Genomic DNA, 14,564 nt, shown 5'->3' with positions numbered 1-14,564 from the left:
GAAAGGAAAAGTAAGTGAAAAATAAGGAAAAATGAAAGAAAAGGGAAGCGATGCGCGAGTCGTGCAGTGAATCAGGAGAACAAGCGGCGAAGGATAGAAAAAAAGGTGAAAAAAAAGGAAGTCCGGGACACGGAGAAGAAAACGGTTCCTCTGCGAAGAAGAATATTCCCGCCGAGACGAGCTAATTAAAGAACGGAAACTGTGCCATGGGAGAAGGATACGGGGAGGTATAGAACCGACACGGGCGCAGGAGGGACGGGCGGTGCCTATAGGAGAACTAGCAGCGCAAAGTCGGCGAAAGCATTGCCGTAACAAGAACGAGTGTGGATACAGAGGATGAGGCGGAGGATGAGGAAACAAGATGAGATGAGAGTGGAAGAAAGAAATGTAAAGTGGAAATGCATGCGAAGGAAAGAAACTAAGACTGTACGCGCGCGTTCGTATGTGTGTACGCGGACGGACGGACTGAAGAGCGAACAAGACGCACTTCCCGGGGCTTGCCCCCCGGAGGATAGCCGGAGAAAATGATCTCGAAAGTGCGAGGGAAAGGAGGAGAGCGACCCGCGGGGCTAAAAGGTATCGCAGGCTGGAGGCGCGTGGAATACAAGCGAAGTTAAAAGCGCCGCTGCTGGGAGAGCGAGCGGCAAGCGAGCGGCGGCGGCGAGGGCCGTGTTTAGGACGAACGCAGAATGGGAACCGAATCAATGTAACTCGGCGGCCGCTCATTTGAACTGGGCGCCGTTTGTCGAGGCAGAGCTCGGCATCAGTCGACGACTGGAAGAAAGGAAACATGGCAGAAAACGAAATTGGAAGGATTGAGAAAGAAAGAAAGAAAGAAAGAAAGAAAGAAAGAAAGAAAGAAAGAAAGAAAGAAAGAAAGAAAGAAAGAAAGAAAGAAAGAAAGAAAGAAAGAAAGAAAGAAAGAAAGAAAGCTTGCCCGTTGCCGGTGCCCATAGTTCTGATGAAAGGGAACGAAGACTCTCCGATTCTGCCGGCTAGTTCTCAATGCGAGCGAGTCTTCGAATGCACGGAAGCGGAGAGAGGCCAGAAGGAACCTCTTCTGCGAGCATTACAACGCTGACGCATGCAGAGGTCGTGGTGGGGTGCCCGCGAATCTTCCCCGAGTGTAGCTGTGCGAGAGGGCCATTGTTGGGGAACAAGCGAGCCGTCTGAGCTACAGCATGCACGAACCCCAGAAACGAGTTCCCTTTTGTTCTGTTTTGTTTTGTTTTGCATTGCTTTGATTTTTCCGAGAATTCAGTGCGTCTGATAGATCGCGGCCTTTCATCGTTGGCGTAGGCGGAAAGGAATCGTGGCTTGTTTACATCGGCTGCTCTATGGGCTCGACCCGATGCGCCTCACTAATGGTTATCTTAACTATACGAAAGCGGATGTAGACCCTTATGTTAGGCAGATCATGTCTGCGTTTGCTCCGAAGTATTGTTAATTTAGTGCTCTGATGACAGAAAAAGGAAAGAAAAGCGATAGAGGGTGAAAAACTTCAGCAATAGCGACACGTTTGTGGCCTCTGGGGTTATCAGGCGGGTTGAATTCCAGACTTAACTTTCGACTTCATTACCACAAGAAGCATAGTGTACACAGATATCGATAAGAAGCAACGGTGTCACTAGCGCTTCTAAGCATACATTTGTTGTGCGCCGAGGACAAGTGAAAGAGCCGCGTTTTTATGCTTTAACAATAGCATGCACTGTAAAATAATTTACACCCTTGTTCACGTTCAATGGTTTAAATTATTTTACCATGCAGCAGGAGCACTGTGCGCCAATAAGTATTTCGATTCGCTGAAATCTTTCGCTCAATGAAACATCTACGTTAATTCAATGTTTCACAATATCGTGTGAACTTAGATTGAGTTATTCGCCTATGCCGCGTGACCGAATGCGGCAACGCGCGTCTTTAGACAAAGAACGTGGTCTTCGCTACCGCGCAAGCGATCTGAACGTAGTGATTCAGATCTGTTCTGGCGGAATGGTAGATCGCTGCGACGACTCTATCATGCATATGTAGACGATTGGGCTAATACAAAAAGCCAGCAATGAGACAGCTAAGGGTTAGAGTCCACCACATGCAATCAGTATACAGGCCTCCAGATGTTTCATAAATAAACGACTTTTTTAACTTCTACATTGAGCAATTGAATGGGATCTGTTCACCCACTGTTTGTTACTGCGGATGCAACTAGAATTCTAGGTCCTGTACTCATCGCCTAAATGTGTCAACAATCGCTGAACTTTGGCAAGAAAGACCTCAATGTAGCTGAAACAAAAAGAACATGTGAGAATAAAAGTAACACCCAAACACCTAGCGCTCCTATTGCTCAAGCATAGGAAAAATGAAGAAGAGAAATATTGGAATGAATGGCAGAGACGTCGAGCAAAGCGCGCAGCGACTTTATTGCGCAGTTTGCGTAGGTAGACTGATGAGCCTCAATAATAGGAAACGACAGGTTCACTCATTGATTCTCGTGGTAAGCACACAGCATAATACTCGTAAAGTGGAAGTCCGTCGCATCACTGCGTGGCTCGAGCCCATGTTTTCGAGTATCCGTTTGTACGTCGCTCCATTCAGCGTATCTCTTATAGGCAGTTTGGAAGCGAATGCGACCATAAAGAGAGATCCCCATAAACAATTGTCTCGAAAAACGTATAGAGAAGCAGGAACATCTCACGATTTACTGCATTAAGGAATCCTCGGCATGGCTGCTCCAGACAGCAGTTCTTTCCATCGCAGCAGATACGGACCGTAAATGTTTTGTACTAAGTAACACCACGCAGGAAACTGCCGCATGAGAGACTGCTTTCGCATCCGAAGCGACTGCGTATGGCACCCATAATTGTCATTTAAAGTGGAGCAGAAGGCGGCAGAAGGCCGGTGTTGTGTGACCATTCCTTGAGTTCGGTCATTTATGGTAATTTCCTCGGGTTAATCTGGAGTACAGACCTGCCGGGGTGGCTCAGTTATTTTCTGTGGCATTCTGATCCTGAGCGAAAGTTCGCGGGTTGAATTTTCTGCCACGGCGGCATCGTTCCAATGGGGACAAAGTGCAGGAACTCTCGTGTACCGGGCTTTGGGTGAACGCCACACCACCACTGGTGTCCTAAATTGATGAAGCGCTCTTCCCTACGGGGCCCCTCCTACGCTACTGCGCCTGTTTCGAAACGTTAAACTGCACAGTTCACTTAATCTACACTACACAAAGAGAACGACAAATTAGTGTCTATCTTCATTTAGAACACGATACGTTCTCGATTATTAGCTAAATTTCGGTGACCACTACGCTTTATGCAATTTGCGATTTACTTTTTCCCCTCTTCCAAACATTTGACTCGTAACTCATTGAAACGCCAAAGTACATCGCCGCATGTTCATGGGCCTCGTCTTCTCTAGCTTTGAAGTACAAGATACTCTTCGACGCAGTGCTTCGACACCACAGCGTTTAAGTGACGTGATCGCAGCCGTCAATAACGTCAGCGCGTACAACACAACACGCGCTATTCGGTTTCAATTTTATTGTTTGTACACATGCTGAATAAGTATGCGAAAACACACGTATAGTCTTTGTCAATAGGTTTTAATATTTGTCCATGCGTGTGTGCGTAACTTTCCAAGTTGTGACCTGCAGAGTTTGCTTCTCTGCAGAAAGAGCCTTTATGATAGGAAGCCCACCTTAGTGGTTTGATACCGATATTAAAGGACAGCCTGCCAGCGGAAGAAAAGCCTGTATAGTCAATCGGGCGTGACCGTGGTTGACCTCGCGGTATTTCTTGCTTCATATCTATGGCTTCCTTGACCCGGGAAACGCTGCGTGGAAGTAAGCACACACACTAGCGTACAAGTGCACTTGCGGACCGCCAGGGAATGAAGTTCTGTACTACAATAACAGTTCGGGGGCCAGAAGGGAGTTGGGCAGGAGGAATATCAAAGATGGTGACCGAGCCATTTGGTCGGGTAGGTTGAGTGCAACGATTTACCGTGCAATGCGACTGCACACGATGCTATGAAAGTATACGTGTAAGGTCATACATTTGCTGTCGTGCAAAGTACAACAGGCAAATACACAATCCATGATGGATGATATTGAAGTGGGGGTGTATTTTTTTTTTTTCGATGTTGCGTACATCGTCCCCACGATCATTCCATCAGCATCATTTATACTGGCTCCGCGAATAAAAAGCACGCCGTGGGAAAGTAGCTTTGCAGAGTTCTTGAAGGGATCACTAATTTCGTATTGCATGGCAAGGGGCAAAAGATCCACTGAGGGAATTTTCCGCCTACAAGCCTAATGATCACAACCGCAACGCCATCGGCAAAATAATCTATATATGCGTACACCATAAGGTCTAGGTCATCGCTGCTTTCTTTGTAAACGTAGGAGGGTATACATCTAAAAACATGACATTCGATGAAGGAAACCAAGTGAAAACGTCCTTGTTTGCAAGTGCTTGATATCGGCAGCTGAATTTCTGTCGTATAAGTGCTCCTTTCTTTGAGTTTCCTTTCTTCTTTTCTGCCTGTTTAGTTTTGGCTTGAGCCGTAGTCGCGCAACAATACCGCAGGAACTTATACTATCTAAATGTACACTCTTGTACTTTGCAATTTTAGTTCCCTGTCGTTCTGCCTTGAGAAGAAAAAAAGCCTTTCCTTCTCAAAACCCGGCAAACCACTTAACCTCGACAATTTACGCCCTATCTCTCTTACCTCATGCGTGGGTAAAGTAGCCGAGCACGTCATTCAAAACCGAGTGTCACGCTACATTGAGGAACACGAACTCCTCCCACACAACATGGTAGGGTTTCGACCCCACCTTTCCACGCAAGATGTCATGTTGCTCCTAAAAAGACAGGTCTTTGACGTTAAAACAAGAGACGTTCGAGGCATCCTCGCCCTCGATATCACGAGAGCATTCGACACCGTCTCGCACCGCTTCATATTGGAGTCTGTGGCAGGCCTCGGCCTCGGCCAGAGATTTCAGGAGTACGTGCGCTCCTTCCTAAAAGACAGAGAAGCCCGACTGCGAGTCTCACAACTTAAGTCGGACTGCTACACGCTGGGTTCCGTCGGAACACCGCAAGGCTCAGTCATCTCTCCATTACTCTTTAACATAGTGATGAAGGGACTCGCAGACAAACTACGAGACATCCCGAACGTAAATTTCGCTCTATATGCAGATGACATCACCATCTGGAGCCCGGGAGGCTCCCTGGCAGACATGGAGCAGGCATTACAGTCTGCCCTAGATGCCACGGAGGAGTACCTACTAGAGACAGGAATGAAGCTATCATCCAAGAAATCGGAACTCTTACTATATCGCAAGTCTTGCCAAGGAGTCCGATACCTAACTCCTCTAGACGAACTTCCGATCGCACTACATACAAGAGACGGCCAACAGATTCCGCGAGTCGACCACATTCGCATTCTTGGGCTTCTAATCGAAGCCACCGGATGCCACGCACACTCGATCAAACACTTAACCGCCAAAACCGAAAATATGATCAGACTCATCCACAGAGTCTCAGGGCGCAGGAAGGGTCTCTGCGAAGATAACCTACTGCGCGTATACCACGCGTTCCTTATGAGCCATATTAATTACGTCGCCTCTGCCCACAACTGGACGAAAACAGAAAAGACGAAACTAAACACACTCATGCGCAAGAGCATCAAACAGGTCTTGGGCATTCCACAAAGAGCAAGTACAGCAAAGGTTGATCAGCTAGGCATGCACAACAACATCGACGAAGTGATCGAGGCTCAGACTATGGCGCAAATACTCCGCCTATCCTCGTCCAAAGCCGGTAGACTAATTTTAAGCGAAGCTAATGTCTCCCCATCTCCCTATCTCGAGCACGCTGTTACCCTACCGAGTGAAATTAGAGACAACTACAGAGTCTCACCGTTTCCCAGAAACGTCCACCCACTATACAACGTGGGTAGGCGTCGGGCCCGCGCCCGCGCGATTCTCGACCGCACAGACGCGGATCGTGAAGCCACCGCATTTGTTGACGCGGCCCAGTACGGCAATACATCAACTTTCGCGATAGCAGTTGTGGACGGCAACGGAACGTTACGGTCATCGGCATCGGTTAAATCGACCACCAGCGCTAAAGCCGAACAGATAGCCGTGGCCATCGCCATGGCAGACCCCACATTTACCCATGTCCTCACGGATTCGCGTGCTGCAATTCGGGCTTACGAAAGCGGCAATGTACCGAAAGAGGTAGCGCATATATTACTAGCGAGCTCAAACGAGTGCAAACGGTGCCTCTCCTGGTTCCCCGCTCACATGGGGAAGGACATCCACCCGCAAAAACCCAACCTCAATGAAACGGCCCATGACCGTGCGCGAGAACTTGCCCGCCGCGACGGTCCCACGGCCTCCGAGGGGCTGGACATTCAGTTTAATGACCCGCTACTCACATACCAAGAAATCACCTCACACTATCGAAAAGGCAGAATGAAATACCCGCTCCCGCACGCCAAACTCGAGCGCGCGCAGGCGGCCGCGTTTCGAATGCTGCAAACGGCCTCGTATCCGTCACGAGGCCTATTAAGCCACTACAATTCAGAAATCCCGGCAAATTGCCCAGACTGCCCAGAACCCTACTGCTCACTCTCGCACATGCTTTGGCAATGTACCGCGTTACCAGAGGGCCCTCTCTCCAGTGAGCCCGAATGGGAAGAATCCCTCAAAAGCCCGGACCTCAAACTGCAATTCAAGGCCGTCCAGAGGGCCCAAGAACTGGCGGAGCGTCACCACGTTCCCGTCCCGACTTGGGCGTCGCCTACGGTTTCGGCCCAAGGAGCTCGCCGCGTGCGATCTCCAACGGCTTAGACCCCTCAGGACCTCAATAAAGTTCTTGACTGACTGACTGACTCTTCTTTAACGGTAATGACCACTTGGCGTGCTCATAGCTACAAGCGCAACACACTACTCGGCCCGCTAGCGATATCGATGACCGTATGCGGGCAGTTCCACGGTCTACCCCATTAAGAAGATGCGAATATTCATGAAGGTGCGCGGCGCGCTTTAAATTAAGGTGTGATTCCTATCTAATTGCAAATGCCTTATTCGACTTGAGAGTAAGGCATTCGCGGCGGGTGTGTGCAAGCGTTTGTTTCACTACTCGCCGACTGTGCAGGTGCAAAATTATCTTTCCAAAAGCGAAATTAAGAAGGAGCGCTAAACCGGCGTAGTCTCATAGAGCATGTTTTGAAACTTGGCGATTTGAAAGCAGCGAAAGCCACGGCAGACCAGCAGAAGAAAGACACAGACGCAGCGCTTACGCACAACTAACTTCAAAGCTTTATCTGCAGTTCCTAACAAAAATAAAAAGGCGAAGAAGAAAGCAGGAGAGTAACACCAAAGCCAAATTTCTTTCCTAATTTCATACGCAACTCGCGGGGTCCGTACCAACGTAGAAGTTTTGAGTTATTTTCGCGCACCTAGATCTTTCTACACAAGAAGGGCCCACAAAAGTTGCCATATGGTAAAACACTGTAGATTTCTGATTCTTACGTAACGCCTCTTTTTTATTAGAAAACTGTTAGTTAAATTCTAGACGACGCTTCCCCTATCTTGTGACGCCGCGGGACGACGCGACGTCTTCAAGATGGCGTCAGCGACGCCTTTTGTTTTCAAGTTCTTTCTAACATATGAATCCTCTGACCAGGTTATGATTTACAAATACAGGGCGTTAAAAATTAAGCTTTATGGTTTACTTAAACTTAGGCACTGGGAGGCACGCGAAGACCACCCGTGCAAATAAGTTATGTGGCCAAGGGGACACAAAATGAGACGATAGTTATCGCTGTCAGCAGCCCAATTAACTAAAATTGAATAATTAGCTTTTCGTTCACTGCAGTAAGTGGGTATGTTTGTATTGAAAAGTTAGGGCCGGTCGTGTTTGTACATAGTATCAGCTGAAAGAATTCTTCTAGCGTGTCTATGCTCCGAGATACCCGACTCCAAAGTTAGTTGTCGTTCGCATGATTGCGCATGCAAGAGAGTGAGGATCAGGGCAAAGCTCCTCCCTGATGTGACGCGGCTGTTGCGTGCGGCGTTTTGTCTGACAACAGGGCGGAGACATAGGCAAAAATTATAACTGTCCCCCTCCCCTCTCGGCTGGCGAAATAAAAAATTCAAGAATCCGGAACCCTTGTAGCAACACGCGACCGCAAAGCTTGTGACGATGGTGGCAGCTTCCATGCCGAGATAATGGCGCGAACGGAGAGGCCGGAGGGCAGTGCGCGAGCGTAATGGTGACTAGACGAGCGGGCATGGTCCTTGCCTGGTCTACGCAATTAGAGTGACCGCTGATTTCCAAGTATTTTAAGTTTTATTGAAATCAAGAGCAACAAATGCACGGCACACCGCGCTGTCATATCTTGATTTCGCCAGACGAGAGGGGAAGGGGAGCAGTTATCATCTTTGGCTATGCCTCCGCCGTGTTGTCAGACTAAACGCCGCACGCAAGAGCCGGAAGAGCTTTGCGCCGATCCTTACTCTGTTGCATGCAATCGTGCGAACAATTAAAATTTGCAGCCAGATATCTCGGAGCAGAGACACGCTAGAAGAATTCTTCCGACTGATAATGTGTACAAACACCGACTGCCTCTAACTTTTCAATACAAACATACCGACTTACTACACTCAACAAAAATATAATTATTCAAATTTTGTTAATTGGGCTGCTGACAGCCCAATTAACAGGTAATTATCATCTCTCTATGGGCCCCCCTGGCCACATAACTTATTTGCACAGGTGGTCTTCACGTGCCTCTAAGTGCCTAATTTTAAGAAAACCATAAAACTTAATTTTGAACACCCGGTGGTTCGTGTGATAAGCGTAATATTTCAATATAGCCTTACTTCATGTTTTTTTTTCTTTAGCGTTCCTTTATTAAATGTTCCAGACTGGCTCTATGTTGTTATGCATGGCGACACAGTCTACAACACAGTCCAACCCAGATCATCAAAGTTGGTTGCGTCTCCATCTTCGGCTGCCTTGGATCATACCTCTACAGAAGGGCTAGTGGGACGCGAAAAAGCATGAACTATGCTGAGCCAAATTTGTGTACGTTATCGAAGGGACATGGCCAATGCCCTGCTTCTTAAAACATTGGAGATACTGCAAACGTTCAAGGGGTTAAATGCCAATACAAATCCCGCCTCTGAATTCACGTAATAGTTTCATGCGATGTCACAAGCCCGGAAACCTGGCAGTGGTAGACACAAGGTATAATCCGGCCGTGTTTATCCATGTTACAATTTGCCTTCAGTGACCTTTTAATAGCACACAAATCCTGAAGTACAGGAATATATTGAAACGCTTGCCATAGCACTAGTGGACAGAGAAGAGCCTTCAGACAAGTGCTTGTTGTACCAACCGTTCCGCTGAGAGATATTTTCCAGAACAGAATCCGAAAAACGGCGTTCAATGACTAGTTCGGTGCTCCCTCGTTTAGTGAGAACACTCTTCTGCACAGCTCTCAATCAGCTAGACAGAACACCGTTCACCTTGAAGAAGATCTTGGGACCATGGCCTCGCATATCGCAGCTACAAAAGGCCACAAAAGCTCTGCTGCGATATTTGAAGGCTACTGGACTGAGTCAGCGTCTGTGACCCGGACTGAGTGACCGGACGATATCCCCAGTGGACTTTCTCTTCTTCTTTTAATCTTTCAGTCCCCTTTTCCCTTTCCCCAGTGTAGGGTAGCCAACCGGGCTCAGTCCTGGTTAACCTCCCTACCTTTCCTTTATCACTTGCTCTCTCTCTCTCTCTCTTCAGTGAGAACGCTCTTCAGGGAGTTCTTGTCGTTTTAAGCACCCCACACATATGTGATTTCTGTTTTCCTTTCTCTCTTTATTTCTCTCTCTCTCTCTCTCTCTCTCTCACACACACACACACACACACACACACGAAAAGCAAAGCAGGGATTTTGAAAATCACGTCAACCAAGCAAAGCAGCAAACAAAACCCATTTTCTTCCCGCAGTACAAACAGAGGGTGACTTTATTTTCTCGTTTCAGCCCACGCGACCCCTCTCACAGGACCTCAACACGCTGGAGCAATCTCTCTTCTTTTTTTTTTTTCGTCGGGAATGAATTGAAGTGGTGCAGAAAAAGAAAGTGAGAAGGATGAAATTTTCGTCGAACAGCCACGGCCACGACAGACCCCCAAATGATGTAAGTTGAGTGGGTAGCTTCTCAGACTAGCGTATAGAATTTTGGGTCACGAGAGCATGAATGCTGGGGGGGGAGGTCGAGAGAGGAAGATGTAAAAGTGTTCCTGAGACCACGGGCGCGCGGAGTAAGGCCCTGAACTATGCCCGCTTCCGAACCCCTCCCATGTCAGGGCGCACTGCCAGGGCAGTGGTCCTGGAGGCCGCCGGTCCTTGTTTCACGGTCTAGCAGGCCGGATCCAAGGGCACGGGGTGGAGTAAGGAATGAGCTGCAAAATATGAGATAACAAAACAAAAGTACAGAAATGAAGACGATAGAAGAAGGAACGACAAGGGCCAAATCAGGAGGTGGGAAGGAATGCTCCTGCTCGCTTCATCGCAGCAAGCATGGAAGCGCGAAGAGGTGGGGGGGGGGGGGGGGGAGTTCATTGTGGGAGCCAGCAAAACAAAAAGGCGCGAGGGCCCGCCGAATGTGCAGAGGTGCGCGTCCACGCGGGGGCCCCTGTTTGTCTTAGCGGCGGGGCGAACACTTTTCTCGAGGAGCTTCCCTTCACCGGATCCCAGAGGCTTTCTTTTCTCCTTTTTTTTTTCTCCTATAGGGTCGTCGTCTTCTTCAGCATTCGCTACCCTGGCCCGACAGCAGGACACCAGGGGAAGCCGAAACCTGATTTGGCAATTCTCTCTCTCCCCTTTATGCGTCAGTTATCCCGCAACGAGTCCCTTTTTTTCCTTCTTTCTTCTGTTCTGTCATCCTTTCTCGCAGTAGCTAGAGAAACATTTGCTTTGTCTCTCCTGCAATGTTTTAGTGATGTTTCTCCTCTATTGCTGGTTTCTTGTTTTTTTTCGTTCTTTCGTTTTCTCTTTCCTTTGGGGCAGCAGCAGTTCCCCCTCGCAGCCGTCAAGGCAGCAGCTGCGCCCTGCGTTCGGCGGCATGCAAAGTCAGGCCGGCATATGACGGGTCCGCGCTCCGGCGCGCGTACATGTGCGTTCTCCGCACGCTCTTCTTCATTTCCATATTTATCGGATTGGCAAGGAGAAGAAGCTCTGTCGGGCTGCCCTGCGCTGCAGGCAGTTTTTCTTTGAGGAGCGGGAACTCCCCTCTGGGGAACTCTGGGGAGAGCGACGGCCTCCGCCGCTTCAGCAGCTCCACTCACCATGTGGAGGCCAGCGACGGCAGTGGAGCCCAACGCAACGCCGCAGCCAGCCTTGCCAACAGGCTGCTGCTGCTGCTGCAGTTGCTGCGAGCCCCTTCCACCGGCACTGCGCGCGCGCAAGGATCGTTGAGCACGAGACGGTACTCGACCCGGACCATTTCGGCGCTTAGCTGTCCGTCAGTTAATTCGCAATCGATATGTGACCAGGCAAGCGCGCATGCAGGAGAGGACAAGAAGACAAACGAAGGAAAACCCATCTCGTAGGGGAGGTCTTGGTAATTTGAAAGGACTTCAGTTCTGGGGCTCGTTCGTTCAACAAAAGAAGGAGCGAGGAGGAAACAAGAACAAAGACAAAAAAAAACGCCCAGCAGAGTGAAAATTTCTTCCAACAGCTCTGACCGATTGAAGCGAGGGACGTCGCTCCGTTTGATGGCTTATACTTTTTTCTAGCTTTTTCGCTCAACCCCTTCAGACACTGCCCCATTCCCTCCTTGGCTATTGTGATTTAAAATCGTGCATGATGGCGTATGCTATACGATATCAAGGATAAGAGAGAAAGCTCGTCCCTTTGCCGCAACATCAGTTTACATCAAGGTCTTGCCGATTGGCCTGTTGTTAACTGACATTACGCCATCATTGCATCTAAGTGACTCCAGGCTGCATCTCCTTGGCTGCAAATTTTTGCGCCCTTCACTATTTCTTGAACGTACTTTTCCAAGCTCTCGTAATATTCGCTCCTCTACGCGCATCAGCTTCAGCAGGCTATAGTTCCGACTACTTTCAAGGCACAGCGGCAGCATGGAACTCCGCATCAGCTCCCGGGAAAGCACCAGGGCAAGATCGACAGATCGTCGTCATACTACAGTCACTAGTTGGTGCTCTTCGCATGTTTTTTCACGAGCTTCAAACAACATCAGCGTGAAACGCCTTACAAGTGATTGACCCCCTGCATGCAGTGCTGGCATGCCTGCAGTAGGCAGGCATCGTGACTCTTCGGGAACGGATGTACTTAGACCATGGTCGTGCACGTCGCCGGAGCAAACAGTAACGCGAGCTTCACTGCAATACCTCAAGTCGACAGGGCTCTCCGACCATTTTGAGACTTGGTGCGCATCGTCACATGTGCGCGCAACTAGTACCTTTGAGCTCCCCTCCTTCCTCTCTTCCCTATTTTTCGTTCCTCCATTGTAGGGTAGCAATGGTAGCAACCACTTCTCCTTTCCTCTATTCTCTCTCTCTTTCTCTGAAACATTCTTCATTCCAGATTTGTTGGCCGCGCCTGAAATTTTGGTAACGACGACGAGTTACGGCTTGCGCGCGCTTCTGCTCTGCCGTCTCGGGTGCATGTAGTGTTTAAGCGGTATTGGCGTCGCAGTAACATCTAGCGAGCTTGGTATTACTCACACACAGCACGACATGAGACTCCGTGATGTCCGCTAGAGATCAACGCGCAGCGGCGGCGATTTCGTGAGCGTTGTCGCAGCTGTTAAAGAAGTTTTCGCTACACTTCAGGAGCCACAGAATTAGCTTTTTCGGTGGGATTCATCGCTACCGAATGGTCGACCAATGCCTCAGTTCCGGTCAGATTCATTTTTTTTTCTTTTTGCAACGTGCCAATGATGTCGTGCTAGCAGTTGCTATCCCCCGTTTCACAAAGCCGGTCGTCGGTGCGCAAATAGCAATTCGTTGCAAAACTAGAACGTTTCTCGTGAAATATTACGTGCTAGTCTATGACCAATACCAAAGGGCCCCAGCCAAAACAAAAGGAATCACCGCCCAAGCACTCAGCACAGACTGTTAACGAGCGAAGCTGAAACGTGCGGCCCCGTGTTTATCGCTGGGTTAATCCCGACGGTTCATTAAACGACGGCTTGGTAGGCTGCCGGAACCTCGGCCCACAGTTGCTGCTTGGGATCGGCTCCACGAGCCTGTTGTTGTGCCCGGGCTGCAGCATTGGCAAGGTCGTTCCCGGTTCTGCTCGCGGCGTTGCTGATCGAAAGCTGCCTGCTCCTCAGGAATACGTATTACGCGTGGCCTAGCCATGTCGAAGCCGAAGAGAAACTGCTGCGCGCGCGCTGGGCTGCAACGGAAAGCAATGACGTCACTACTCGCGCAGCCAATCGCACGCCTCTATTTCTCTTTGTTTTTTTTTTCGCGCATACGCATGGTGTTGCGCCGGAGGAGTTTTGAGAGTACAGGCCACGGACGGACGGACGAATCGGCTAGCCGTATACAGCTTCACTGTAAAACCAATCTAGTTTCCAGTGTTGCATAGAGGTGCTTGGTTTCCAGCACGGCTAACACGATACAAAGCACAAATTGCTCGCTTCGGAAAGTAATGCCACAGTTCATGAATAAAAAAAAAATGAAACGGCAGCTCCGCTCGCAGTCTTTTCTCCAAACGTTTGTCACCAACACATTCGGAAACAAGACGTTGCCGTTTGTCTCTACGGCCTTTTTTTTCTACTTTCAATTTGTCAAAAGATAGAGAATACGAAAGAAAGGTAAGAGAGATGCGGTGAGAAAAACGAGAATTTATAGCCTAACACGGCTGGAGAGGCCGACCGAAGAGAGAGAGAGAAAAAGAAAACAAGAACGTCGCGAAGGGGTGTGAGAAATGGGCGCGAAGCATTCATTATCGCCGCGTGCGCTTGACGAAAACACGAGCGCCCAAGAGCGGCCGACGCCGCGGGTGCTTTATCTTCCACCGCGAGGCGGCGCTTTTTCCCTCTCCGCTGGGAGAAGAGAAGCTTCTCTTCCGTGGCACTACTTTCCGGCCGCCGCCATCGGAGGCGCCACCGCGCGCGCAGTGGCGCGCTCCCGGGAAATCCTTCGACACGTCGGAGCCTTTTGTCTTAGCAACACAATAGGCCCGAGTCAGCTGTCGACGGCGTGGATCTTGGCTGAACCCCAAGGCCAGATACCATATTGAAGGGGCGCCCTCTAGTTGAAAGGAAGAACAGACGGGTTTCTCAAAAAGAAAGGTTTGATAGAGAAGTGGCGGGTGACCGAAGACAACATCTACAAGAAATGAGAAGCTGCGTGAGAAGGTGAGAAAGAAAGAAAGAAAGAAAGAAAGAAAGAAAGAAAGAAAGAAAGAAAGAAAGAAAGAAAGAAAGAAAGAAAGAAAGAAAGAAAGAAAGGAAGAAAGAAAGAAAGAAAGAAGAAAAGAAAGAAAGGGTAAACGGAAGCACAAAGCAACGCCCGGCA

At 49.1% G+C, this 14,564-nt stretch overlaps 1 protein-coding gene across 1 annotated transcript in view; it reads right to left on the bottom strand.

Moving 5' to 3' along the window:
- The window catches only part of LOC135902913 (leucine-rich repeat-containing protein 24-like), a 220,766-nt gene that overhangs the window by 59,150 nt on the left and 147,052 nt on the right, over positions 1–14,564 (bottom strand). The window lies entirely within an intron of this gene.

Source organism: Dermacentor albipictus, chromosome 3 (assembly GCF_038994185.2).
Source record: "Dermacentor albipictus isolate Rhodes 1998 colony chromosome 3, USDA_Dalb.pri_finalv2, whole genome shotgun sequence".
In the NCBI taxonomy this organism is placed as follows: domain Eukaryota; kingdom Metazoa; phylum Arthropoda; class Arachnida; order Ixodida; family Ixodidae; genus Dermacentor; species Dermacentor albipictus.
Note: the sequence above shows the minus strand (reverse complement) of the source record. Positions and strands in the feature narration are given on the sequence as shown.